Source organism: Canis lupus, chromosome 27 (genome assembly GCF_003254725.2).
Source record: "Canis lupus dingo isolate Sandy chromosome 27, ASM325472v2, whole genome shotgun sequence".
Lineage (NCBI taxonomy): Eukaryota > Metazoa > Chordata > Mammalia > Carnivora > Canidae > Canis > Canis lupus.
In genome coordinates, this window is record NC_064269.1 from 24,775,311 (window position 1) to 24,799,985 (window position 24,675).

Genomic DNA, 24,675 nt, shown 5'->3' on the forward strand with positions numbered 1-24,675 from the left:
AGGCAGAGGGAGAAGCAGGCTCCATGCAGGGAGCCTGATGTGGGACTCGATTCCAAGACTCCAAGCTCACGCCCTGGGCCAAAGACAGGCGCTAAACCGCTGAGCCACTCAGGGATCCCCTGGGCATGTAACTTTTGATCTGAGGTTTGTGAATTCGAGCCCCACAGGGGATAGAGAAGTTAAATAAACTTCAAAAATAAATAAATAAATAAATAAATAAATAAATAAATAAATAAATAAATAAATAAAATGGCTCTACATTTTGCACTTCCACCAGCAATTCCTAATTGTTATGAACTGAATTGTGTCCCCCCACTCAAATTTATGTGTTGAAGCCCTAAGCCCCCAATGTGAGCATATTTGTACACAAAGCCTTTAAAGATACAATAAAGGGGCGGTGGGTTGGGGCGCAGCGGGGCAGCGCAGCCTGCTCTGAGGCGGCTGGTGGTTGGGCGGGGAGTTGCGAGGGGGGTGCTCAGGGGAGCGGGAGTGGGGGGCGGGGGCGGCGTGCGCGGATGATGGCCAAGTCTTCGGACAAGCTCTACTGGGTCGAGTACGCCTAGGGCGGGCGCGCGTCTTGCAAGAAATGCAGCGAGCGCATCCCCAAGGACTCGCTGTGCATGGCCATCATGGTGCAGTCACCCATGTTCGATGGAAAAGTCCCACACTGGTACCACTTTTCCTGCTTCTGGAAGGTCGGCCACTCCATCCGGCACCCCGACGTGGAGGTGGACAGGTTCTCTGCGCCCAGGTGGGACAACCAGCAGAAAGTCAGGAAAACTGCGGAGGCTGGAGGCGTGACGGGCAAAGGCCAGGATGGAGGAGACGGCAAGACAGACAAGACGCTGGCTGACTTCGCAGCCCAATTCGCCAAGTCCAACAGAAGCACGTGCAAGGGCTGCCTGGAGAAGATAGAAAAGGGCCAGATACGCCTGTCCAAGAAGACGCTGGATCCAGAGAAGCCCCAACTAGGCATGATTGACCGCTGGTGCCACCCAAACTGCTTTGTTAAGAACAGGGAGGAGCTAGGGTTCCGGCCTGAGTACAGCACCAGCCAGTTCAAGGGCTTTGGCTTCCTTACTCCAGAGGATAAAGAAGGCCTGAAGAAGCAGTTCCTGGGAGTCAAGAGTGAAGGGAAGAGGGAAGGTGTGAGGTGGATGGGATAGATGAAGTGGCCAAGAAGAAATCTAAAAAAGAAAAAGATAAGAACAGTAGGCTTGAGAAGGCCCTGAAGGCCCAGAACGAGCTGATCTGGAACATCAAGAACGAGCTAAAGAAAGTGTGTTCTATGAATGACCTGAAAGAGCTGTTCATCTTCAACACGTAGCAAGTGTCATCTGGGGAGTCTGCGGTCTTGGACTGAGTGACTGATGGCATGGTGTTCAGTGCCCTCCTTCCCTGTGATGGAGGAATGCTCGGGCCAGCTGGTCTTCAAGAGTGATGCCTGGGATCCCTGGGTGGTGCAGCGGTTTAGCGCCTGCCTTTGGCCCAGGGCACGATCCTGGAGACCCGGGATCGAATCCCACGTCAGGCTCCCGGTGCATGGAGCCTGCTTCTCCCTCTGCCTGTGTCTCTGCCTCTCCTTCTGCCTGTGTCTCTGCGCCTCTCTCTCTCTCTCTCTGTGACTATCATAAATAAATAAAAATTAAAAAAAAAAAAAAAAAGAGTGATGCCTACCACTGTACCGGGGATGTCACTGCCTGGACCAAATGTATGGTCAAAACATAGACACCCAGCTGGAAGAGTGGGTGACCCCAAAGGAATTCCAAGAAATCTCTTATGTCAAGAAATTGAAGATCAAAAAGCAGGACTGGATATTTCCCCCTGAGATCAGTGCCCCAGTGGCAGTTGCACCCCCGCCGTCTACTGCCTCGGCGCCTGCTGGCGTGAACAGCTCTGCTCCACCAGGTAAGCTGTTATCCAACATGAAGATCCTGACTCTTGGGAAACTCTCACTAAACAAGGATGAGGTGAAGGCCATGACTGAGGAACTCAGGGGAAAGTTGACGGGCACAGCCAACAGGCCTCCCTGTTCATCAGTACCAAAAAGGAGGTGGAGAAGATGAACAAGAAGATGGAGGAAGTGAGAGAGGCCAGCATCCGAGTGGTGTCTGTGGATTTCCTCCGGGACGTGTCCAATTCCACCAGGAGCCTTCAGGACTTGCTCTCTGCCCATGTCCTGGCTCCCTGGGGGGCCAAGGTGAAGGCGGAGCCAGCAGAGCCTGCGGCCCCTAAAGCCAAATTGGGAACTGCGTTCTCCAAGAACAGCAAGGGCCCCGTCAAGGAGGAAGACGTCAACAGATCTGAGAAGAGAATAAAATTAACTCTGAAAGGTGGTGCTGCTGTTGATCTGGATTCGGGTCTGGAACACTCTGCACACGTCCTGGAGAAAGGTGGGAAGGTGTTCAGCGCCACCCTAGGCCTGGTAGACATCGTGAAGGGAACCAACTCCTATTACAAGCTGCAGCTTGTAATGACAAAGAAAGTAGGTACTGGATCTTCAGGTCCTGGGGCCATGTGGGCACCATGATTGGCAGCAACAAACTGGAGCAGTTGCCATCCAAGGAGGAAGCCATGGAGCACTTTATGAAATTGTATAAAGAGAAAACTGGGGATGCCTGGCATGCCAAGAACTTCACAGAGCATCCCAAAAAATTCTGCCCTCTGGAGATTGACTATGGCCGGGACGAAGAGGCAGTGAAGAAGCTGATGGTGAAGCCTGGCACCAAGTCCAAGCTCCTCAAGCCCATGCAGGACCTCATTGATGATCTTTGACATAGAAATTATGAAGAAAGCCATGGTGGAATATGAGATTGACTCTCAGAATATGCCCTTGGGGAAGCTGAGCAAATGGCAGATTCAGGCTGCGTACTCCATCCTCAGTGAGGAGCAGCAGGCAGTGTCCCAGGGCAGCAATGACTCCCAGATCCTGGATCTCACAAATTGCTTCTACACCCTGATCCCCCACGACTTTAGGATGAAGAAGCCCCACTCCTGAACAATGCGGATTGTGTGCAGGCCAAGGGGGAAATGCTGGCCAACCTGCTGGAGGCCTACAGTTTGCTCAGGGGTGGCTCTGATGACAGCAGCAAGGACCCCATTGACGTCAACTATGAGATGCTCAAGACTGACATTAAGGTGGTGAACAGAGATTCTGAGGAAGCAGAGACCAGCAGGAAGTATGTTAAGAACACTCACCTGACCATGCACAACGCATATGACCTGGAGGTAGTTGATATTTTTAAGATCCAGTGTGAAGGCGAGAGCCAGCACTACAAGCCCTTCAAGCAGCTGCATAACCAGAGGTTGCTGTGGCACAGGTCCAGGACCACCAACTTCACGGGGATCCTGTCCCAGGGCCTCTGGATAGTCCCCCCCACCCAGGCCTGTGATAGGCTACATGTTTGGTAAAGGGATCTATTTTGCCAACATGGTCTCCAAGAGTGCCACCTACTGCCACACGTCCCAGGGAGACCCCATAGACCTGATCCTGCTGGGAGAAGTTGCCCTAGGGAACATGTATGAACTAAAAGCACACTTCACATATCAGCAAACTACCCAAGGGCAAGCACAGGGTCACAGGTTTGGGCATGATGACCCTTGACCCTTCCGCTAGTATTAGTCTGGCTGGCGTAGAAGTCCCTCTTGGAACTAGGATCTCCTCTGGGGTCAACGACACCTGCCTGCTGTATTACGAGTACATTGTCTACGACTTCACTCAGGTCAATCTGAAATACCTGCTGAAGCTCAAGTTCAACTTCAAGATGTCCCTGTGGTGAGCTGGGGCGAGAGGCTGAGGCATAGCCCGGTGGCAGGGATGAGGATGCCCAGCACCCCGCACTGCCTGACCGGGCCAAGGCCGCCACCCCGCTGCCCGAGATCCACCTCCACTCAGTCTCCTTAGGAAGGATTTTCTATGAATGTTTGCTCACGTGTTAAGCGATGTTTGCCCACTTTTCAAATCCCTTGTTTGTATGGGTCTGGGAGTCGGGCATGGGTGGGGTCCCCCTGCGGCCAGCACCCTGGTGGGGACGACTGACAGTAAGAGAGGAAGGGGGTTCTAGACTAGTCCTGCAGGAAGAACCCTGCGCATCACAATGTCTGCCTTACTCACTGGCTTCCTGGGGGGTGGGGGGAAGTAGGGGTGGAGGGACTATTCCTTCCACCCTTCTAAGTGTTCACGTTTAGTTCAGTTTTGGAAAAATGTTATGCATTTATTTTGAGGTAAAAATAAAAACTAATTTCATACTAAAAAAAATTAAAAATATATAATAAAGGTTAAATGAGTTCATGAGGGTGAAGACCTAATCCAATAGGAGTAGTATCCTTATAAGAAAAGAGACAGTAGAAGTCCACACACACAGAAGAAAGGTCTAGTGAGGACACAGAGATAGGGGAGTGATATAGTGGCCATCTGCAAATTAAGAGAGGCTTCCCCAGAAACTAACCCATCAGCACCTTGATTTTTGACTTCCAGCCTCCAGAACTGTGAAAAAAAAAATTGTTTTAAGTCTCCTCGACATATTCTGTGATAGCAGCCAGAGCAGACTGATATAGGTATATAGCAGCATCATTGTGGTTTTAATTTTCATTTTCCTAGTGATTAATAATCTGATACCTCTGTTTGTATATTTATTTGACATCTCTAGCTCCTCTTTTTTTCTTTTTAAGATTTTATTTATTCATGAGAGACACAGAGAGAGGCAGAGACACAGGCAGAGGGAGAAGCAGAGGGAGAAGCAGGCTCCATGCAGGGAGCCTGACGTGGGACTGGATCCCGGGTCTCAAGGATCACACCCTGGGCTGAAAGAGGCACTAAACCTCTGAGCCACCCAGGAGTCCCTGCTCTACAAATTTCTTAATGTTAGGATCATTATTTTTACCATGATTCTGTGATTCATCAGCATTTGTATTTGCATATTCTTTGTAAAAATTCAGTTTCAATGTTGAAAAAATTTTTAAAGATTTTATTTATTTATTTGATAGAGAGCACAAGAAGGGGGAGTAGCAGACAGAGGGAGAGGGAGAAGCAGACTCCCTGCTGAGCAGGGAGCCTGATGCAGGGCTTGATCCCAGGACCCTGCTGAAGGCAGACACTTAACCAACTGAGCCAAATGGTGCACTTCTACTTTTGTAAGTAAATAAGAAATCAGTCAATAAAAAAATGAGTAAGGATGCGTGGGTGACTCAGTCTGTTAAGCATCCACTTTTGGCTCAGGATCGAGCCTCACATCAGGCTCTGCTCAGTGGGGAGCCTGCTTCTCCCTCTCTTGTTCCCCCTTCTTGTGTTCTCTCTGTGTCAAATAAAATTTTTTTTAAAGGTTTTATTTATTTATTCATGAGAGACACACACAGAGAGGCAGAGACATAGGCAGAGAACCAGGCTCCTTGAGGGGAGCCTGATGTGGGACTCAAACCTGGGACTCTGGGACCACGCCTTAAGCTGAAGGCAGATGCTCAACTGCTGAGCCACCCAGGCATTACCCACCACCCCCCTTTTAAAGATTTTATTTATTTGAGAGACAGAGTGTGCAAGCAGGGGGAGGGGCAAAGGGAGAGGGAGAAGCAGACCCCCCATTAAGCAGGGAGCCTGATTTGGGGCTCCATCCCATGACACTGGGATCATGACCTTAGCCAAAGGTAGATGCTTAACCTACTAAACCACCCAGGTGCCCTGTCAAATAAAATCTTAAAAAAAAAAATCAGTGAAATTAATTGAACAGTCATTTGATCCAATGCATCACATAGTGATAGGTAAGTGGGCTTTCTACACCTGCTCATGTTAAATTTTTGTCTTTCAGCATAGTCTTTAAAAAATGGTACTCACTTTTGAAGTAGATGCCAATGCTTCTTCAAGTGATTTGTCTTCTGGATTTTCAGTAGTCAGTACTATCATTAACTATGGCCCCCATGTAAATAGTGAATGTAAATAGTGCCATACACATTGTGCAAGTTACTATTCCATCATCAATGGAAATACAGTACTTAACTTTTCACTAAACATGCATGTTATGGTTGAATTACGTTGTGTTCTTCTCCAAGATTCATATGAATTGAAGTCCTAGTCTCCAGTACCACAGAATGTGTTCTTATTTGGGTCTGGGGTTTTGCAGATGTAATTAGTTAAGATACAGTCATACTAGAGTAGGGTGGCCCCCTAATCCAGTATCACTGGTGTCCTTATCAAAAGGCTAATTCTGGATATAAGCATGCACACAAGAAGAATATCACGAGAAGATAAGGAAAGAAATTGGGGTGATGGTTCTAAATGCCAAAGATACTAGCAAACCACCAAAAGCTAGGGGACAGGCATGGAATATTTCTCTTAAATAGCCCTCAGAAAAAAACCCTACCCTCCCATACTTCTTTTTAGACTTCTAGCCTCCAGAATTGTGAGACAATAAATTTCTGTAGTTCAAACTGCCAAGTTTGTGGTATTTGTTATGGCAGCCCTAGAAAACTAATAATTGAGTCCATGTGTTAGAGGTAATCACATAATGGGAAGTTCTCTTCATTTACTATCATGTAGAAGAAAATGCTAATTTAAAAAGGAATAAAAATGTGACATTTGAAGTTTATATATGTATTATTAAAACTTAATAGTAGTGGGACAGCTGGGTGGCTCAGTCAGTTGCGCATCTGACTCTAGGTTTTTGGCTCAGGTTGTGATCTCAAGGTCATGAGATGCAGGCTCCACGCTCAGCAGGAATTTGTTTGGATGTTGTCTCCCTCTAACCCTTACCCTGTTAGTTCTTCCTCTCACTCTCAAATAAATAAATCTTTTTTAAAAAAACACAACCCGGGACGTCTGGGTGGCTCAGCGGTTGAGCGTCTGCCTTCCACTCAGGAAGGGATCCCGGGATCCGGAATCGAGTTCCGCATCGGGCTTCCTGCATGGAGCCTGCTTCTCCTCCCTCTGCCTATGTCTCTGCCTCTCTCTGTGTGTCTCTCAAGAATAAATAAATAAATCTTTAAAAAAACAAAAACAACACCCCCCCCCCCAAAAAAAAATTTAGTGTCCTTTTGGGACTCCTGGCTGGCTCAATCAGTAAAGCATGGGACTCTTGATCTTGGGGTTGTGAGTTAAAGCCCCACATTGGGGATAGAGTGTAGAGATTACTTAAAGATAAAATCTTAAAACAACAATAAAAAATTCAGAAATAAAATATTAAAAAAACAAATAATAAATAAAATAAAATTCCCCTGGCAATATACCCGCTTTGTGCCCATTCCTAGGGTAGGCTGCTCCCACCATCTTATCCTTGGCACACCACTGATCCACATCCTTGTTTAGTGCCTTCCTGCATTGTTCTAAGCTAGACCTTATGATTTGCTTTGGCCAATGCAACATTAGTAATCATGATAAAAACAGAGGCTTAGAAAAACACTTATACTTTGGGGCTAGCTCTTTATTTGTAGTCTTGAGATTGCCATGTGAAGAAGTCTGGACTAGTCTGCTACATGGGGGATCACATGGCCCTACCAACAGCAGCACTTACAAGACTTATGAGTGAGCTCTTTTTCTCAGTTCATCCCTGATCAGGTTACCAGATGACTGTAGACAAATGAGTAATCCTAGGTAAAAGAAGCAGAAGAATCTCCCACTTAAGCCTAGCCCAAATTGCTCTGATCCATGAATTATGAACAAATAAAATGGATGTTGTTCTAAGCCACTAAATTTTGGGGTTGATTTTTATGCAGCAATAGATAACTAAAGCATCATCATAAAGATTTTGGCTTTTAGTCTAAATGAAAAAATGGTTTTATGAACTGAATTGTGTCTTCTCCCTGCCCAACCCCCCCATTCACATGTTGAAGTACTAACCCCCCATGCGACTGTATTGAAGATAGAGGAAAGTAAGGTTAAATGAGGTCATATAGGTAGGGCTCTGATCCAATAGTATCAATGTCCTTATTAGGAAAAAACACCAGAGATCTTCCTCACATTTTCTCTGACATGTGAGGACACAGTGAGAAGACAGTCAAGCCAGGAAGGGAACTTTCACCAGAACCCAACCAGGTTGGCACCATGATCTTAGATTTCTGGTTTCTAAGACTGTGAGAATATAAAGTTCTGTTGGTTGAGCTATGCAGTTTATGGCATTTTGTTATGGTTGCCCAAGCTGACTAATACCTATAGGAAGATAGTTTTTGAGCCAAGGAGTGACATGATCTGATCTTTCAAAAAAATTATTCTGGCTGCTACCATGAAGAAAAAACAAACAGAAAACCCATAGGTAGCCAAGGGAAGAAACAAGAAGACCAGTTAGAAAGGTGGTGGAATGATCTAGGTAAGATATAATAGAGGCTTGGACCACATGGGTGGTAGCTGTGCAGATGATGAGAAATGGTAAGAATCTGATTTCTGAATCTACAAACAAGGTTGCTGACAAAATGAATGTGAGGTACAAAAGAAAGACAGTCAAGGATGGCTCAAATAATTTTTGCCTGAGCAAGGAAACAGATAAGATCATTTAATGAGAAGGGGGAGAATACAAACAGCAATTTGGGGAGGATGTACTAGTAAGATAAGGAATTCTGTTAGAGAATATTAGATTTGAAATACCTATTATGTTTCTGCACCCAATATTGATGTGTGGGTTTTTCCCCCCACAATTTTTTTTTAAAGATTTTATTTATTTATTCATGAGACACACAGAGGCAGAGACACAGGCAGAGAGAGGAGAAGCAGGCTCCATGCAGGGAGCCCGATGTGGGGCTCAATCCCAGGACTCCAGGATCACACCATGGGCCAAAGGCAGATGCTCAACCACTGAGCCACCCAGGCGTCCCTCCCCCCACAATTCTTTCAATAACAGCTGGGTACCCTACAACCTAACTCATTTCTGACACTATCTACTTGATAATAGTCTTAGATCCCATGGGATAAAGACTCAGTCCTACAAGACTGCCCTCCCCCCACTTCAGATTGCAGTGCAAATCCAGGTTGTCACTTCTGTTTCTGACCAAATGACTATAGTTTAGAGATTCCAACAACCCCCTCCTTGGGTTTGATTAACTTGCCAGAGTAACTCATATACTTAGAGAACCATTTGCTTGCTAGATTACCAGTTTCTTATGAAAGGATAATTCAGGAGCAGCCAGATAGAAGAGATGCATAGAGCAAGGTATGTGGGAAAGAACATGGAGCTTCTGTATCCTCTTCAGGAGTGCTACTCAAATTTCCATGTGTTCATAAACCTGGGGACTCTGGCCCTGGTCTTTAGGGTTTTTATGAAGACTCCAATTCTGTAGGCACGATTAAATCACTGGCCATAGATTTAACTTCCAGCCCTCTTCCCCAGAGTTCAGGGGGATAGGACAGAAAATTCCAACCATCTAATCACCAGGTTGGTTCCCCTTGCAGGCAGCACCCATTCTTAGATGCTTTCTAAAGTCTTCTCATTAGCATAAACTTAGGTGTGGTTGAAATAGGTTTGTTTTGAATATCAAGATACATCATTCTTATTACTCAGGAAATTCCTGATTTTTAGGTGCTCTAGGCCAGAAGTGAGATGAAATCCAAATATACATTTCTTGTAAATCACAATATCTATACACATCTAGTCTACAGGAGAAATATTCAGGCTGGAGACAAATTTAGAAGTCATGAGGATAGATAATTTAAAGTCACGAGACTAAGGATTTTCTACGAACTTAGAATAAACTGAGAAGGGAAAATACCAAGATTAATTCCTGGGACACTTGAATATTAAGAGCGACTCTCAAATTATGATTTGTGGCTCCATGGGGTTCTCTTGAGATTTTTATATGGGGTCCTGGAGGTCAGACCTATTTTTGTAATAATACACAAACACTATCTGCCTTTTAAAAATAATGGTATTAAGAATTGCACTAACAATGGTGGGTAAATCTGCTGCCACTTTAGCACAAATCAAGACAGTATCATTGAACTCTATTAGAACCCTTTGTACTTTTCATCATTGCTCTTGTAGTTAAAAGTACCAGTTTCATTGAAAAATGTTCTTGAGGAAAGAGTAAACATTACTCATTAAATCTCAACCCTTAAGTACATATTTAACATCCTATCAACATGGAAAGTCTTTTTATAGCACTTTTAGTACAAGCCAAAGAACTACGCTTATCTTAAAGAAAGACACTTGTGTCATTGTTGAACTAAATAATATTATTCATGGAACACAATTTTTATTTGAAAAAAAAAAAGACTAACAGAAAAAAATTGTGCCTTTTCAGACTTGGGTTCTTAATAGACATTTTCTTGAAAAGGAACCAAGTGACCTTGGCACTTCGAGGAAAACAACTGATGGCATTTGTTGGCACTGGTAAAATTTGAACTTTTAAACAAAACTTATACTTTTGGAAGATTTATTTACTTATTTTTAAAGATTTTATTTATTTATTCATGAGAGAGACACACACACACAGAGGCAGAGACGCAGGCAAAGGGAGAAGCAGGCTCCATGCAGGCAAAGGGAGAAGCAGGCTCCATGCAGGGATCGAGTACATGAGACTCGATCCTGGGTCTCCAGGATCACACCCTGGGCTGAAGGTGGTGCTAAACCACTGAGCCACCCGGGCTGCCCTAATTTTGGAAGATTTATAGCTGCCCCTGAGCTTGATAGGTTCCCAATACTTGTTTGATGAGATGGGTGGTGATAATAGCAAATCTGATTGTTTTGGATATCATACGAGATGTGTAAATATTTGGAAGATCTGCATAATTCAGGGAAATATTTTCTTTTTTTTAAAGATTTTGTTTTTTTAAGCAATCTCTACACCCAATGTGGAGCTCAATCTCATGACCCTGAGATCAAGAGTATCATGCTTTTGGGGCACCTGGGTGGCTCAGATGAATCAGTGTCCGACTCTTGGTTTTGGCTCAGATCATGATCTCAGGGTCCTGAGATGGAACCCTGGTTATGGGCTTCATGCTCAGTGGGGAGTCTGCTTGAGATTCTCTCCCTCTGCGTCTGCCTTACCCCCTCAGCCCCTCAGGCTCTCTCTCTCTCAGATAAAGAAATAAATCTTGAAAAATAAATACTCCTTTTTCCAAATACATATCTGTATGAAGTCAGATTTTCTTCATTTGCTTCTGGAGAAGAGGAAGGTGATGGTATCTAGAGAGTACTGGTTGAAGACTGCTTTAAATGAGTGAAAAGTCCCTCTTCTGTTGAAACAAGAGGTAGTAAATAGAGGATGAGGGCAATTGCAGACAAATTTGTACGTGCAGAAGCAGGAAACTGAAGGAGTATCAATCTGATGGCTTCTATTTTCACTTAGAAGTAGGAGGTGACGCATCTGTTGAGATGTGGGGGTGAAATGTTTGGAGGCTTTAGAGGAGGAAAAAAAAAAGTGAAAGGCTGAAGAAAAGAGAGCTGACTTGGGAAATTAGAAGGAAGTCTAGGTAATGTTGAGTTTCCAGGTGGGGTTTAGGATCATGCATCATCCAATGCACCAGTCTGTACAATTGTTGGTTTTTCCCTAGCAAATATTTAACAGTCCAGGTGTTAGTACAGAGATTACAGGCAACAGACCTGCTGGACAGGGGTAGGTAAGTTTTGTTTCTGTAAAGAGATAGATAGTACATATTTTAGGATTTGTGGGCCAGATGGTCTCTATCACAGCTATTTAACTCAGCCTCTGTAGTGTGAAATCAGTCACAGACAATGTGTAAACGAATAAGTATGACTATATATTCAAATAAAGCTATATATGGACACTAGAATTAGAATTTAATACAATTTTCATGTGCCATAAAATATCCTTATTTTGAGTTTTTTAACCAGTTAAAAATGTAAAAATAATTATTAACTTGTGACCCATAAAAAATAGGCAGTAAAAAAAAAAAAAGGCAGCAGGTAGATTTGGTTTGCCCATAGTTTGTGAATCTCTGCACAAGACTGTGGCAGATTAGAAAAAAGTTGCACCCTCAGGGAAAAACTATCTCAAGACCTTGAATAGAGTCTATTTTTGAGTAGGTTCCACGTGCAACATGGGGCTTGAACTCATGACCCTGAGATTAAGAGTTGCATGCTCTACTGACTGAGCCAGCCAGGTACCCCAACATGCATCTATTTATATCATGGTCCTTACAGAGTCTATCAGGTAATATGACAAAAGGAAACTAAGTATGGGAATTGAGATTGATACAGAATGTCTGAAGTGATGCACAGCTGCAATATAAACAGGATAGAAATAGAAGTGAAAGTGGAAAGGAGCTCATAGGCGTCCATGTCAGAGTGTCAAGGGCAATTAAGTCTTGATGAGCTCAAGGAACTGATGGATAACGGAGTGACTAAGGGAAGAACTGGAAGGAAGATCAAAGTCCTAGAGTGGTATGTTTGCATGTAAGATTTTAGAGTCAAGGAACTCTGGGTTAATAACAGGATATGGATGGCTCACAGGGGTCAAAGTCTTTTATGAGAAAAAGGTAATGACCAAGTTGTCAATAAGTGACAGTACCAACAAAGGTTAGAGTTTGATGTCATGAATCATAAAGGAACAGAAAGGTCTGAAATGTAATGAACTGAAAATGGTTCAAGGACAAAGGGAAGATCCATCAGTGCTTTAACACATGCCTGACATTCTCTGGTCATCTCCCTTCCAAAAATTAGCTCCCGAGCTTTTGCTCTTGTACTCTAAGGAATTAAGTTCTTCAAGATCCTTTTCTTCCCTTCCATAGAACTAGTCTGGCAGGAAGACAGTAGTGAAGAACCTTAGATGCTAACAGGTGAGGGAGCAGAAAAGTTTGGTATAATAATTTTTGCTTTGTTATGTTCATATTTTTCACCTGCCTACAGGAATCCAGTTGAATGTATTAGATTCTTGTTAAGCTCAGTATGTACAAAATAGAATTTAGTTTCCTCTTTGACACACTTTACCCTTTCCCCTAACTAAACTTTTGCTTCCCCTTCAGTATACTCTCTTAGACAAGGGCCAGCCCTCACTGACACAATTCCTTTCATAGCAATCCTTAACCCATCCAACTGTCTTTATTGCCACTGTTACTTCTCTGCTTCAGACTCTCATCATCTCTCACATAATAATTTCAATAATTTCCCTAATAACTCTGACTTTATTTGCAATTTTCATAAATTGTTCATTGTGGATTTTTTTTGCATTAATTTTGATTTTTTAAAAAAGATTTATTTATTCATTCATGAGAGACACAGAGAGAGAGAGAGGCAGAGACACAGGCAGAGGGAGAAGCAGGCTCCGTGCAGGGAGCCAGACGTGGGACTCGATCCAGGGTCTCCAGGATCACATCCTGAGATGAAGGCAGTGCTAAACTGCTGAGTCCCCTGGGCTGCCCATTAATTTTGATTTAAAAAAAAAAAAAATTCATTGGGGCACCTGACTGGCGTAGTCAGTAGAGGGTATGACTCTTGATCTCAAGGCCCTAACTCTGAGTCCCATGCTATATATAGAGATTACTTAAAAATAAAAATCCTAAAAAAGTATATTGCATTAAAATATCATTTATCTTGTTTAGTGAGCCTTTTAGTTCCTCCTTAAATTGTGCATACAATGCAAATGCTTTCTTTACTCACTTCACCCTTGTCCCAGCCCTACTTCCTACTACCACTATCTTGTCTTTTTTTTATTTTATTTTATTTTATTTATTTATTCACGAGAGACATAAGAGAGAGAGGCAGAGACACAGGCAGAGGGAGAAGCAGGCTCCATGCAGGGGGCCTGACATGAGACTCAATCCCGGGTCTCCAGGATCCCACCCCAGGCTGAAGGCGGCACTAAACTGCTGAGCCACCAGGGCTGCCCTCTATCTTGTCTTTTGGAATCTGTTTTCCATTCAGCAAGGACAGTCAACTCAAATACATGTGTAGTGATGCCACATTTCTGCTTAAAATTCTTCAATGAAACCCTCTCAGGTTAATTCAACAAGACCTGCCTGTCCTTGCTTACCACGATTTCTGGTTTCTGCTTACTATTTTAGCCTCTTTTGTAGATTTCCTCCCCCTCATTACACATGGGCACATAATGAACACATTGTTTTTAGAGCTTAACGTGTATTATTTTATCCTATATGATGAGGTGGGGTAAATACTCTTATTTTACAGCCAAAGACATTTAACTATAAAGTTCTGTAATCCTCTCATCTAGGTCTGTTTTAAGCTTTTTCAAATGTTTCCACTGCCTGGAAGACTCTTCAATCTCCTAATCTAGTTACTTCCTATGGTAGGCTAAATAATGCCCCTTTGCCCACGGAGACATCCACATCTTAATCCCAAGAACCTCTTACCTTACAAGGTAAAAGAGATTTTGCAGGTATGATTAGGTTGAAAATTTAAGAATTTTGAAACAGGGTGATTATCCTGGATTATTTGAAGGGGTTCAATGTAATCACAAAGGCCCTCACAAGAGGGAGGCAGGAGGATCAGAGTGAAAGAGAAGATGTGATATGGAAGTAGAAGTCAAAGTGATGCCATTGCTGAAAGGGGGCCAATGAGCCAAGGAATGTATGTGGTCTATGGAAGTAGGAAAGGATAAGGAACAGATTCTTCCCTAGAGCATCCAGAAGGAATATAGCCCTGTGACAGCCTGATTTTGGACTTCCAGTGCCCAATGACCAGAAATTTGAAAGAAAACAATTTGTGCTGTTTTTTTTTTAATTGTTTTTTTTAAAAACTTTATTTATTCATGAGAGACACAGAGAGAGAGAGAGAGACACAGACAGAGGGAGAAGCAGGCTCCATGCAGGGAGCCCGATGTGGGACTTGATCCCGGGACTCCAGGATCACGCCTTGGGCGGAAAGCAGGGGCCAAACCGCTGAGCCACCCAGGCATCCCCATGTTTTTTTTTTTTTTTTTAATTGTTATATAATTGACATATAACATTACATTAGTTTCAGGTAAGCAACACAATTATTTGATACTTATATATATTGTGAAATAATCACCATGATAAATTTAATTAACATCCATCACCACACATATATTTCCTTTCTTGTGATGAGAGCTTTTAAGATCTATTCTCTTAACAACTTTCAAATATACAATACAGTATTATTTATAGTCACTATGCTGTACAAATATATCTTATTTTAAGCCACTATGTTTATGGAAGTTTGTTACAGTAGCAATAGGAAACACTTCCTCAGGGAAGCCTTTTTTTTTTTTTTAAGATTTTATTTATTTATTCGTGAGAAACACAGAGAGAGGCAGACACAGGCAAAGGGAGGAGAAGCAGGCTCCATGCAGGAGCCCGATGTGGGACTCGATCCTGGAACTATGGGATTACGTCCTGAGTCAAAGGCAAACGCCCAACTGCTCAGCCACTGAGCCACCCAGGAAAGGGAAACCTTTTTTAATCCCCCGACCCCAAACCGGATTAGCCATTCCCCAATGTTTGCTCAATTCCTTGTCCTTGCCTCTCCCATAACATTTGACTTGATGCATTGCATTTCTCTGTTAGAAGCCCATCTCTATGTCTAGGCTGTATGTTCTTCCAGTAGGGATCATGTTGTTCCTCTTTACCCCAGAGCCTAACTTAAAGATACACACTTAAGGCTCAATAGGTATTTGTTGGATAAATGAATGAATATGACTTCTCAATCAAAGAGGGCTAAGATTATGTATTTATATTAAAATCATTATGTCGTGGCTATTTAGTTTGAAATGGAACTGAACTTGTCTTCCTAGCAAGAAAAATAAAAATAAAAAAGGCACAGAGTGGACTTTTTCTTAAGTGCCCATGAAAATAAAAGGAAGAAGTGGTTACCTCGACAACCGTGAGAAATCTGCTTTCCTTAGAGAAATGAAGCAACAAAGTAAGAGAGAGAAATAATTAAGAAATGTTGAGGTTTAGCAGGGGCTTCTAAGTTATTTACAGAGTGAGACATAAGCTTAGACATGACATATGTGCCAGCTGTCAGAAGTTTTTATTCATGACAATAGTGAATTAAACGTGGCTCTGCTGGGTTTGCTACTACCATATATGACTCCATCATGAGTCAGGGCCACATGACATTTTATTTATTCTTATTTTCCTTATGTTGTAAATCTTTGTTATGCCCTAGTTTCGCAATGTTAATTTTAGTATGCTGATTTTCAAAGGCAGAGGTCACTACAGAATTGTGAGGGGTCATTACTGGGTCACCTGAGTTTCTCATCATCTACTTCATCACCTGTTCAGAAGTCTGGCATGGTGGCTGGGTTCTCTGCTCAGGGTACTACAAGGCTGACATCAAAGAGTCAGCTGGACTGAGTTTCTATCTGGAGGCTCTGGGGGAAATTTCACTTCTAAGCTCACTGCTATTGTTGGAAGAATTTAGTTCCTTACGATTGCAGGACTGAAGTTCTGTTTACTCACTGGCTGTCAGCTGGGACCCGCTCTGAGCAACTAAAGGCTGCTGTTAGGTCTTTTCCCCGTGGTCACCATTGTTTGTTTGTTTGTTGAAATGAACATAATGTCAAGATTTTATTGTCTTCATAACAAAATATGAAGCTTAGAACTGGATCACTTTCTCTTATCTCCTCCCAGTTCAAAATGCTTGCATCTCTTAACAGCCAGCATCCTCTTAGATCTGCAGTTGAGCTTGACACATTCAAGCCTCAGCACAATCTTCTTGTAGTTTTAGCCTTTTCCTGGAAAATTGGCTTAGTCTGCCCACAATAGCCACTCTGCTTCCTGCCATAACGCCACTTTCCCTGGGCATAAAGAGAATCTTTGCCTTTCTTTTCTCTCTCTCTTTTTTTTTAAATAAGGATTTTATTTATTTATTCATGAGAGACACGGAGGGGGAGAGAGAGAGAGAGAGAGAGAAGCAGAGATACAGGCAAAGGGAGAAGCAGGCTCCATGCAGGGAGCCCGACGTGGGACTCCAGGACCATCCCTGGGCCGAAGGCAGGCGCCAAACCGCTGAGCCACTCAGGGATCCTGCCTTTCTTGTACTGTGTCATTTTGAGGGGTTGGTGCTTACCACACTTCTTGCAGAAAGTCCAGCGGGTTTTAGGAACATTCACCAACTTTGCGAGAGCGCTATTGGCACGGAAAGAAGCCCGTGGTCACCATTGTTACTCCACAACATGGTATGTTTGCTTTCTTCCAGGCCAGCCAGAGCACAGTTCTCAAATTTTGCCTTCTACAACCAGCCAAAGAAAACTCCCTACTTTTTAAAGAGTTCATATAGTTAGGTCAGGCCCACCTAGATAATCTCCATATCTCAAAGTCACTTCTGCCATAGAAAAACATAATTACAAGAGGAAAAGTCATTATATTCACAGTCCCAGGAATTATCAGGGCATTTATAACATATGGGTGGAAAATTTGGTGCTATAGTGAGAGTTCTGCCCACCATACCACTGCACATGAAAGTTTATCAGAATGGGAAAAGGGAGTATATTTTGAAGACAATGCAATCAATAAGTCATCAAAAATACCTAAGATTTTTCTTAGTACTTTTCCCCACAGTCCCAAAGAGAATCATTCCTTTAATGGTATTAAACTTGAACAATTCACACATATATAATTAGTTTCATTCAGCGTGATTAATATGACAAACCCAGTTCTTCCAGCATGATTCAAAACTTAACTGGGTCATACAATTAGCTTGTGCAGGCTACCCCTGCTGGCCGGTGAGTGCAGGTGAGCTAGATAACCCATGAAACAATAAGACATTCTTTTGAAGAGCTAACAGTATCAGGTGGTAGTTATGTTATTATGCTAGAGTTTTCCAAGGTGCTGCTACTAGGGGAAACTGGACAAATGGTACATGGGATTGTGAATATATAAGTTTCATCTCAAACTTAAAAGTTTAATTAAAAAAAATCCAGGTTTAATATGGTGGCGAATTAGATCTAGGTGCCCCATGTCAGATATCTGAACGTAGGTATTGGTTTTGCTCTTTCCAGAGTAAGAAAGCTTGACCAGAGGTGGGATAGATCTGGAAGCTTGAGGAATGAGAAGGGCGTTTGGATCTCTCTTAGTGAGGAATCTGATAAGAGCTCAATGAATGATGAACAAAAGCTCCAGATAAGCTCTTTTTTAGCTGATGTAGCAGTTTCTAGATTTCATAGAGTGGATACGTGTTCCTTCCATTCATATTTTGAAATTTGTGCATTGTTCAGAAGATTAGAAATCCTAAGTTTTTGCTAAGTTTTCCTTCTGTTACTCAGAAGTACCACATGTCTTAAGCAACACCTGTGTGTTTTGTAATGACTTAATAGAGAATGATTAAAAAAAAAAAAAAAAGCCACAAGGAACAAGGTACCTATTTTCTCCTAGATACCATTTCTGTAATTCCAGTCACCATTACCATGTGACAAGGAGGCCCATCAGTGTTTTCTTGTCTGTAAATAGGTTACACCCTGGTAAGATAAGAGAGCTGAAATGAGACTTTGATTCAGTCAATTATGATTTTGACTATAAAAAATATTTTAGGGGATGCAAGGGTGGCTCAGTTGGTGGAATATGCAACTTTTAATCTAGGGGTTGTAAGTTTGAGTCCCATGGTGAGTGTAGAGATTACTTAAAAAAATATTCTTTTTTTTTTTTTTAAAGATTTTATTCATTTATTCATGATAGTCACACAGAGAGAGACAGAGAGGCAGAGACACAGGCAGAGGGAGAAGCAGGCTCCATGCACCGGAAGCCCGACGTGGGATTCGATCCCGGGTCTCCAGGATCGCGTCCCGGGCCAAAGGCAGGCGCCAAACCGCTGCGCCACCCAGGAATCCCTTAAAAAAATATTCTTTAAAGTATTTAAAAATAACTACTAAATTTAGATTTTAACTTGTTACATAATGAAACATCAAAGTATTATATCCTATGATCAGCTTCATTCTTTAGTTATTCTATTTGATCCCAAGCAAAAAATTTCCAAGCAACTTTCCAATGTCATCCATCAGCTATTTTTTCCTTACCTCTTAGTTATTAAATCTTCATGTGTTGCTACTCTAAGCCTGTAGTAATTGAGGAAATTGACTAAGTGTCCTCATTCTGCTAATCCGTGCTTATTTTTCACAAAACTACTAATCCTCAGGGAACATCTCAAACCATCACTTCTATTTCTTGAGTCAGAAAAACAAAAAGTAGGGAAAGTTGTGGATGACAAGGACTCTTGGAACATTAGATAATCTACCTTTTAACTAGAAAGAGATGGATTTGATAGACTGTTTTAGAAGTTCAAGGTGCCCCTTTGAGGTGCCTGGGTGCTCAGTCAGTTAAGCCCAGTTCATGATTCCAGGGTCATAGGGTGAGCCCTGCATCAGGCTTCCTGCTTAGTGAGGAGTCTGCTTTTCCCTCTTCCTCTGTTCCTCCTGCCTGCTCTTCCACATCCTCCTCCCTGCTCGTGTGCTCTCTCCCTCTTTCTCAAATAAATAAATAAAATCTTTTTTAAAAAGTTCAAAGTGCCCCAAGGGTAGGATTATTTGATTCTCAATATATAAGTTTTAAAAACTAAGACAAAGTTGAAGGAAAAGAGTATAAAGGATGTTTTTGTCTTTGTATCTTACTCTGTGTCATGAGAATTTTTGTATTTATGCAACACTTCAATTAAAGAAAGCCTACCTTTCAGGGTAGGCTAAACATAAACATAAAAAACAAAACATTTGAATTTGATGTCATTTTAGGCATCAAGGTCACTTTTCAAGGAAAGAGGTGCCTAGCTCATGACTATGGGTCCTGACCAGAGATGTACTTTTCAAACTTTGGAAACAATGAAGGCAATAAATTTCACTAGCAGGTAGCTTTTGCCCTATTGGAATGCTGCTTGAGGCCACCATGTTAGAGCCAATCTATCCTGCCATAGGATGGCAAGCCATGCAGAAGAGACCCGAGACCTGACAGATATGCAGTTACATGAATGGGTCCAGCAAAACCTACAAAACTGACATAGGCAGGTTGCGTCTGAGGACCCAGGGGGTGTCCCACAGGACCAGCCAAGAGGGTTCTTGGCTTCACACAAGATAGAAGTAAAATTCAAGTTAGGAGGAAGTGAAAACAGAGTTTACTGAGTAGTATAAGTGATAGAGTATAGCAAATGGAGTGTTTGGGAGACTCGGAAAGGAAAGGAGAGTGAGTCTCTTTATTGCTTGGGGTTATGTGTTTAAACTGGAAAAGGGTACAGGGTGTATGTTCCTTCAGGAATCCAGGGTAGGGTCTGACCAAAGGTGGACTGACAGGTGAACAATAGGTGTTATTTCACATATCATTGAAGGTAGAGGGTATTGATATCAGTGTCAGCTGAGATTTGTTCAACGCTAATGTACTGGAACACATTTGAGATCCAGTTCTTCTTGGATGTCATCAGGTGTTTGGGGTCCTAAGATGAAATTCAAAGAATGACTGTCCTGCTTCCTTCTTGGAGTGGGAACATAGCTTCTTTGATTTATTCAGATGTAAGATGAAATATGGAACATGAGGAAATGCAGCCTAGCAGAAAAACAGTAGAGATGGAATCTTTCTAAAAATGAAGTCTCTTTAGTTTCCCCTCTCAGAGCTATCCAACCAACCCACAGAACTGTCAGCATAATGAATTCTTATTAAGTCACCAAGTTTTAGGGTAGGCAAAACAGATTAAAATAGTTGAGCAAGATTTCATGGAACTCAACATGGAAAAAATCAGACTCATTTTTCTCAACTTTCAGACTTCACTTTTTCTAGTAATGATGCCACCATTTCTTTTACTCTGTTTTGAAACAGAAGCATTTTTTTCTTCCTTTTTCTCCCTGATATATAGTGTCTAATTCTTATCAATTTTTCCTTAATGATTTCCATCTCAACTCTCGTTTCTATTACCACTGTCACCATGTTCATGCTAATTTAATAATTAAAGTACAGCAATATTTTGCTTTCAGTCTCCAGCAGTTCAATTAATCCTGAATCCTCATGTGACTATCATTGTACCAAAATATTGTTCCACCAATTATGCTTCTTTCCTTTTTTTTTTTAATGCTTTTTTCCACCAAAAAATTCTTCAATGGCTTTCTTTGCCTACCCAAGAAAGTTCTTGATCATCAAGCCTTATCTATTGAATCATCTCCTTCCTAATTCTGATTGCTATATATATTTCCAGGCATAGCCTATCTTTCTCCTAATTATCATTTTTCTCCAAAAATCCCAACTCCAGCCAAACTAGCCTACTCATAGTTTCTACACTATGCCATAAGCATTTAAAAAAATTTTTTTTTCTAAATGAATTCCCACATATCTAGAAGTGTTCCATTCAAATTCTACCTTCTATATGAGGTTTCTTCCCTAATCATTCCCAAATTATTTTTACAAAGTCTATTAATATTTTATTGTCCAAACCATTCAGTTAATACCCACTACTATATAGTCATTCATTATAATTATATTTATTATGTATACATGTTTTATCTACATGCCTTGTAACCTTCTGTTGATCAGAACCTTCTGGAGATCAATGTTTACATTTTATGCCTTGTACAAATATAAACTGTTGGGCAGCCCCGGTGGCTCAGTGGTTTAGTGCTGCCTTCAGCCCAGGGCGTGATCCTGGAGACCCAGAATCGAGTCCCACGAGTCCCACGTCTGGCTCCCAGCATGGAGCCTGCTTCTCCCTCTGCCTGTGTCTCTGCCCCTCTCTCCTTCTCTGTGTCTCATGAATAAATAAAATCTTAAAAAAAAAAAAACAACAAATATAAAGAGGCAGTAAGATTTGAGTGGGCTGGGGGGAGAGAAGGCTCATTCTAGAGGAATAGGAACAAGTGATAGTATGTATGGTTTATTCCAGTGGTGGGAAAGATAGTATCAAATAAAGGGTCAATTTATAATTACCTAACAATAACAACGACAATAAAAGCAGCACTCAGCCAGACAATGATGTTCATTTATGCCTCAGGACTTTATACTGTTGTGGAAAATATGATCACAAAAATAGAAATTTAAAAATACTTTGTTTGCAAAAACTGTGTTACAGGAAGGAAAGAGGGGGAGTGTTCACTCACTGGAGGCAAATTACCACCATTTGCCAGTTCCAGGATCTATTTTACACCTAAGTTCTCCTCCCCATCCCCCAGTTGTCTAGTGGTTAGCAGAGGAGGAAATACCTCAAAACACCCAGCAGGGTGGGGGGAGGGTGGGCCCTGTAGTCAAAAGGAGATCAATGCAGATGGCATAGGCCAGTGGAAGAGTCATGAAAATAAAGCTAGTATTGTTGGTAGGGGACAGATAACATGATTTAACAGAGTCTTATAGTCTAGATGTTAATTTTTGGTTTTTAACTAAATAGCAGTAAACAGGTACTGAAGAGTAGTATGAATTAGGGGATGTTTGAAAAATCCTCCCTTAGCTGGGGGAGGTGGTGGGTCAGTTTCTTTATTCATATGGGAAGCATCTCCTGGTGGTCAAGACACTAGGGGAGTAGCAGTACGTAAGGTCCCAGGGTATGTAGCTGGATTTAAATTTGGAATATTTATTCAAGTCCCAACATTTTTATTTATTTACTTTTTTAACTCCTAACATCTCCAATATTAAAAGATATGTAACTGACTTACATATTACTTATGGAAACCACTTAAAATTTCAACTTCACTCCATCTTGATTGCAGTGGCTATCTGTAATTATAGCACCAATAATATGTAAAACTACTCCCTCCTGTGGGAAGCAACATATAACCTGTTTAAAAATCCCTTATCCAGCTATCTAGAACAGACTGGATAGGGTTCATTTCACCATAGGCTATACAAGGTGCTAGCCATAAACTCAGCTCACTTTTTTTCTTGCCATCAATTGTAGTAATTAGTAACCACTCGTCAGCACTCTTCTGTTGAATAATGCTTGTCCACATTGGAAGCTGAATCTTGCTCATGACAACTTTAGTAAATATAGAGCTCTAGCTTTGCTTTCCAAGGTACATTAGATGGATTACTGGACCCTCTAACAACAGGAGATTTGAAGTTAACAAAAGGGTTAGGAAATTATGTATCAATGTAAATCCAATTAACTTAAGTGTTAGTGTCTCTGTGAAGATAATGGCTTTTAGGATCATAAAAACTCTACTAGTGCCACCTAATTGGCAAAGGAAAAATGGTATGTTAGAAGAAATACAGTGTTAACTTTAAAGGGTCAGGCATATAACTTAGATTCCATGAACTGAGGCGAATTGAGACCTACTTTCGGTCTGTAGATACTGAAATGGAATGATTCATTTGAACAACAATTCAGTTGAAATGGAATGATCAAGTGCTAGGTGATAGATTAACATAAGGGGAAGTAGGCATAGTTTGACTTTAAAAAACCCAACAAGGCAAAAATGAATGAAAAATCCACTTCTGATGTCCTGCTCTTGAATCTCTGAACATTTTTACTTTCTTATATAGAAAAGGGTCTGACAAGAAAGAATAAGGGATCTTTGGCAAAAAATTCCCCTACAACAGAGTGATGTAAATATATTTGTTATTTAAAAAGATCATTTGCACTACTTTATGGTGAATGGATTGGATGAAAGTGAGAGTGGAAGTGGGGAATGCAGTCTTCCAGGTGAGAAATAATACTGGAAAATAGATGGATTTGAGAAATCTCTTAGGAGTTATAAACAATAAGACTTGGTGATTAATTGGGTGTCAAGGGTAAGAGAAAGAGTCAAAGATAATTGTCAATTGTGGCTAGGGTTTTCCACAAAGGCCTTAAGTAGGTATAAGTGGAAAGCCTCTAGGCATTGCAGTACAGGTACAAATGAGAAGAGCTTGTCCTGGTGCTGGTACAGTAAGTCAGTCCATAACCTTCCATTACCCCTAGATGACATAGATCACTGAGTGCATTGATGGGTACTGATATGAAGCAATGTGTTTCACTTCAGTAATCTTCCAATCTAGAGAACTTTTTAAAAAATATTTTATTTATTTATTCATGAGAGATACACACACAGAGAGAGGCAGAGACACAGGCAGAGAGAGAAGCAGGCTCCATGCAGGGAGCCCAACATGGGATTCGATCCTGGGACTCCAGGATCACGCCCCTGGCCGAAGGCAGGTGCTAAATCGCTGAACCACCCAGGGATCCCCTAGAGAATGTCTTACTTAATGTGGCCATTGTGCCTTACATACATGAGACACTCCTTTATGCGATACAAGGGAACCAATGGGAAGATAAGCTGACCTAGCTAGCTATTTAACTCATTTTTACCCTTTACTCAACTGATTTGCTGCTTTAGAAGGAAATCAAAGTAAAAGCACCTGAGAGTTCAAGTTGCCATGTGTATCTATCCTCAAATTTATATCAGTGAGTTTCCGGCTTGAGCACTTGACTAGGTAGCTGGTGTTCCGTAATTCAAGATGGGTAACATAGCAGAGAAGAATCAGGTTTTTTATTTTGTTGTTGTTGTTGATGATGGTGTAATTATTGTTGTTGTAGTTGTGGGAGAGATAAATAACTTCAGTTTTGGATGTTAACTTTAAAGTCTTTTTGATATTCCAAACGTTTTTTTTTTTTTTTTATTTTTTTTTTCAATTTTCATTTATTTATGATAGAGAGAGAGAGAGAGAGGCAGAGACACAGGCAGAGGGATAAGTAGGCTCCATGCACCGGGATCCCCGATGTGGGATTCGATCCCAGGTCTCCAGGATCGCGCCCTGGGCCAAAGGCAGGCGCCAAACCGCTGCGCCACCCAGGGATCCCTTTTTTGATATTCCAAATGGAAATTGGAGGCTGGGGATGCCTGGGTGGCTTAGCGGTTGGGTGTTTGCTCAAGGTGTGATCCTAGGATCTG

General features: G+C 41.8%; 1 pseudogene; it reads left to right on the forward strand.

Annotated features, from left to right (window-relative positions):
* The first annotated feature begins 518 nt into the window (after positions 1-518).
* On the forward strand, positions 519-3,896 carry LOC112665519 (poly [ADP-ribose] polymerase 1-like; annotated as a pseudogene).
* The last annotated feature ends 20,779 nt before the right edge of the window (positions 3,897-24,675 follow it).